Source organism: Dasypus novemcinctus, chromosome 8, assembly GCF_030445035.2.
Source record: "Dasypus novemcinctus isolate mDasNov1 chromosome 8, mDasNov1.1.hap2, whole genome shotgun sequence".
Classification (NCBI taxonomy): domain Eukaryota; kingdom Metazoa; phylum Chordata; class Mammalia; order Cingulata; family Dasypodidae; genus Dasypus; species Dasypus novemcinctus.
Genome location: NC_080680.1, coordinates 95,248,687 through 95,254,156, shown reverse-complemented (window position 1 = coordinate 95,254,156; position 5,470 = coordinate 95,248,687). Strand labels below are relative to the sequence as shown.

At 40.0% G+C, this 5,470-nt stretch overlaps 1 pseudogene; it reads left to right on the top strand.

Annotated features, from left to right (window-relative positions):
• Window positions 1-532: 532 nt before the first annotated feature.
• Window positions 533-3,681, top strand: LOC101435335 (olfactory receptor 1L3-like; annotated as a pseudogene).
• The last annotated feature ends 1,789 nt before the right edge of the window (window positions 3,682-5,470 follow it).

Sequence of the window (5,470 nt, the reverse complement as noted above, 5' to 3'; positions counted from 1 at the left end):
GTACAGTGGTGCTCAGAGATGTATTCACCAAATGCAGTGAATGTCTCATGATGATTGAGGAGGTGGTTGTTATGGGGAGAAGAGTGGGGTGAGGGGGGTGGAGGTATATGGGGACCTCATATTTTTTAATGTAACATTAAAAAAATAAAGACAAAAAAAAGAGGAATGTGTATTCTGTTTTTGTTGGGTGCAATGTTATCTAAATGTCTGTTAGGTCTAGTTGATTTAGTGTATCATTCAAGACCTTTACTTCCTTTTTGATGTTCTGACTAGATGCTCTACCCGTTATTGAAAGTGGTGTGTTAATGTCTCCTATTATTAAAGTAAAACTACCAATTCCTCCCTTCAAATCTGTCAGTATTTGCTTCAAATAGTTTAGGGCTCCCTTGTTAGGTACATATAGATTATAATTGTTATATCTTCCTGTTGAATTGTCTCTTTTATCAGTATGCAACATCCCTCTAACTGTTTTTTACTTAAAGTCTATTTTATCTCAAAGTCCCTCCAGCTCCTATTTCAACTTCTCCAAGCCATGGACCAGCTGCATGAGCAGCTCTGTGGCAAAGGATGCCAGTTGCCTCTGCAGGTCACCTATGCCACTGAGGTGGAAGATAGTGAGTTCCATGTTTTCCTCATGGGTTCATTTACCCTCATTGGTTCCAAATTGTATCCATAGGGTCCAATAGTTCTCTCTCTCCCCCACTGCACATCCAAGTTTTCTTCCTAACTTCTGGTTCTGCTGATCTACAGAAGATTGGATGAAAAGGCAACAGCTTTCCATTCACTTCTTACCATCTCCCACAGTAAGGTCTAATCCCTACTAGGGGAGAGTGTAAACTGCGATATAAACCATTATCCATGTGGTGCAGCAGTGCTCCAAAATGTATTCACCAAATGCAATGAATGTCCCACCATGATGAAAGAGATTGTTGATGTGGGAGGAGTGGAGTGAGGGGGTGGGGGTATATGGGGACCTCTTATTTTTTTTTAATGTAACATTTTTAAAAAATAAAGAGAAGGGGGAAAAATCCCTGATAAAGTCCATATCACTCATAGTAATTTTGCTTCCCTGATCAAACTCGTAAGTATTGTTGGTACAGAAAGGAAAAAAGCTCAAGTGGTAGTACTTTAAGTAGTTAAGGCAAGAACTGAAACTGACCTACTTGGCAGTAGATTCAGGGATGAGTAAATCCGAGAGAGGAGGTCTAAAATCAGGGCTGTGACACTGTTTCCTATAACATGTGGTAGCTCCAGAGCCAGTAGGAGCTTTCTTTAAAGTGAGTTTATAAAAGCAGAGGTTTACATAGCCATCACAATGTCATAGGTATTTTTTTTAATCCCTTGAAGGAACTGAGAAATAATGAGAGATTACACTGCAATATGTGAGTCTGTGATAATCTGGACAGGTTTGCTATATGCCTGTTCAGGACCATGTTCATCAATGATTCTTCAAATAGTTATACTCATTGGACATCTTAGCTGAGCCAGCAAATTCAAGGCAAGGCATTGTACAGGATCTTAGAATATGTAGACAAGGAGAGGGCGACTTGGAAAATGAGAAGACAGGAGATATGCTCTTGATTTCTTAGGAGAGTATCTAATAAATGAAGGGATTGATTATTTGTTTTCTAATGGCTTTCCCAACTAAACTCCAGGGAGTTGGGTACAAAGGCACAGGACAATACCTTGAAGAGGGTATGCTGTATATCACTACAACCCCCTCAGATGAAACAAGTCCTATAGTAACTTGGAGGACATCACCCAGATATAAGAGGAGCAGAATGTTTATCAAAGATCAGATAACCATCTCTGCTTGAGATGATTTGGGAAAAAATTCACATTTACAAATAAACACATACAACAATGTTAGAACTGATAAGTCGGGGACGTTTGATAGGACATGTTTAAATATAAGGCCTCCATTCATGCCTCACTGGATTTGTGTCTCTGTTTGCAACTTTTTCTCCTATTTCAAATCATAACTCTCTGAGTCAAGAAAGATACACTTAACACAGTGAAGGAGAAGAAAAGTTTGTGTGATACCATCAGAATTCAATGCCAAGATTCCAGGATAACTAATGGTAAAAAGAAGGATCTGAATTCAAGAAGTGGATGATTCAAAGGCTAGTACCTACTTATCCAGGCAAGATTATCTACTGAAATTCCTAAACAGAAAGAGACTTTTCCCTGTGTCCCATTATGTGCCTGGACCACATCAGTCATACAGACTATGATCATCAAACAGAAGGCAAGGAGATAAGAGAGAGAAGTCTTTCAATCTATACCCATTTCTTTCTCTGGTCCCACCACCTCCTTCTATGATATGTTTTCAGAGATAAAATGTAGAGGGAAAAATGCATTTGATTCTCAATTATCTACATTAATGAAGGAAAGAAGAAATGCAAATTAACATTTATAATATCTCAGTTGAAATAATGTCAGAAGATGCTTGGAGATAGGTCTTAGTTTAGAGTATTATTTATCTTGAGGAAAGATCAAAACCATGGGATGGAACAATATAGCAAGACCCTCTGAATTCATCCACCTATGTCTATCCTCTAGCCTGAGGTCTAGAAGCCCCCCTTTGTCCTTTTTCTAACCATCTACCTAGTCATACTGATGGGAAGCCTGATAATTTTCCTAGCCATCTATTCAGATACTTACCTATAGACCCCCTTGTTAGTCTTTCTGAATACCTTGGCTTTTATAGATATTTGCTACTCAAGAGTAATTATTTCTAAGATGTTCATAAACTTCTTATGTGAGACAAAGACCATTCCCTATCATGAGTGCCTGACCCATATGTGTATTTCTTCCTATTCTTCCTATCCTTTAGTGGCATGGATAGTTACGTCCTAAGGACCATGACCGCTAACCAGTATGTGACCATATGCAACCCCTTTCAGTACATCACCACCATGAGCCACAAGCACTGTGTCCTGTTGCTGGTCATTTCCTTCTGCATCCCATTCCTCGATTAACTCCTGAATGTACTCCTGGTGAATTGACTTACCTTCTGTTCCTCCAGTGTTATCCATCACTTCTGCTCTGATGCCAGTCCAGTGCTGAAGTTGTCCTGTTCATTTACATTTGTCAATGAAATAGTGATAAAGACAGAAAGACTCTCTATCAAAATAACTCCCTTTACACATGTCATCATCTCTTATCTGAGAATCCTCACCACTCTTTTGAAAATCCCTTCAGCAGCTGGGAAGTACAATGCTTTCTCTACTCTTGGCTCTCATCTCCTGTTGTGGCCAAGTTTTATGGGAGTATTAACTATGTCTATTTCCATCTCCTAACTAGTTATACTGTCGAGGACTAGATAGGTGTTCTTAACCAGATTTCAGGGGGCCAGTGAGCTTGAATTGAAAAAAATGAACTTATTATCTTTATTTTCTCTGACTGCTAACTGAAACCTAGCATTTCCTATACTTGTGAATGTATGATAAATAAATTACAGTAGTATTCATTTCACCTGACTGGCAGAGGGATCCACAGAACAAAAAAGGTTAAGAATCCCTGATCTACACTATATTAACTTCTGTGTTGAACCCTTTTATCTACAGCCTGAAAAACAAAGATCTGAACCAAGGCTTGAGAAAGCTGATTGGTAGGATAAAGAACCAATGTTGTGGTGGCGAACTTGGCCAGTATTTAGGGTGTCCATCTACCACATAGGAGGTCTGCAGTTCAAACCCCGGGCCTCCTTGACCTGTGTGCAGCTGGCCCACACCAGTGCTGATGCGCACAAGGAGTGCCGTGCCACGCAGGGGTGTCCCCCACATAGGGAAGCCCCACGCACAAAGAGTGTGCCCCGTAAGGAGAACCACCCAGCGCGAAAGAAAGTGCAGCCTGCCCAGGAATGGCACCACACACACAGAGAGCTAACACAACAAGATGATGCAACAACAAGAAATACAGATTTCTGTGCCGCTGACAACAACAGAAGCAGAAAAAGAAGATGCAGCAAATAGACACAGAGAACAGACAACTGGGGTGGGGGGAAAGGGAAGAGAAATAAATAAATAAATCTTTTTTAAAAATATTTTATAATATTCTGAGCTATTAAAGATCTGGGGAATTAGATACATACAGATATATATTGATCATGAGAATGTAAATTGGTACAATATCTTTGAAATGAATTTGGAAATATATATATATGTATTTATATATACATACACACAAAAAATAGCTATACCTTTTGACCCCAATTCTAGATATTATCCTAAAATTGTACTTTATTACATAAGTGAATATTCTTGTTTTTAGGAAATGTACATGGAAATATTAAGTGTTCAAGGAATGTAGTTGCTAATCAGTCTTAACTTGTATCAGTGTTACCTGCAAACCAGGGAGGCTCAAGAGTGTAAATATACTTCCATAATGTATCTACTTCTATAATACTTCCTTAATATAAAGGTAGCAAATGGGTTTCCTGTCTCACTGCACTTTTTATCAATTGGTAGTGAATGCTTGAAGCACCAAGTTGAGAAGACTCCACAGATAATTTTGGTCTCTACCAGAAAAATATCCGAGATTAACAATGCCTAATGTGGGCATAGGAGCAAGAATCAGTTTGAAAATAAGACAAATAGTTGCCATTCCAGGACCAAGATGAATTTTAAGAATATATAAGTGTTCTATTATTGTTATAAGTATGAGATCTGACATTGCCCACAGTTTATAGTAAATGCACATATTGTAGCTAGATTTGCCATTTGACAGAGACTCAGGAAGGTTAAGTACCAGCAGAATATCTCAGGTGTTAAAAACTGCTTTTTGACCTTGAATAAAAGGGGGAAATGGAAAGGACAAATAAGTTTATATGGCTATGAGTCTCCAAAAAAGAGCGGGGAGGTTATCAGAGGGGTCGCACTTACGCACACCTCAGCAGGGTCTGAGACAGCCAAAGTAGATACAACCCCAGGTACTACTTCTCCTGAGGGCTACAGAGACCCACATGGTTCTATGGTCATGGCAGATGGCTCTGGAGTTCAGTGCCATGTCAGTTGGCCTTACTTTGGAGTTTGTGTTCCTGAGTGTGATGGAGTTGGACTCAGATGTGACCTTTCTAAACAGGCCTCTTCTGTCACTTTTACTGGGACTGTGGTTGGCACTGGGGTTGGTGTATACTCAGGAGACCTGAATTTCTGGACCGTCCCTGTGACAGCCAGGCCCTGAGCCTCAGCAGACTTGCAACTCCTACCTTCTGGATTATTGGACTTACCCCGGCCAGCTGACAGGGAGGTGAAGATGGTCAACCATCACACCAGGGAGCCAAGAGTGCCTACAACTGCAAGCAGGAGAATTGCTTCCATCATCCATGTGGTTACTAAACCCCCTCTCGATATAGAGGTAGAGTGGACATAACCATCCCAGGGTCCACAGGATAGAGGAATAGAGTATGGACTAGAGTGGACTTACTGATATTCTACTATGGAACTATTGTGATTAGTAATGGAAG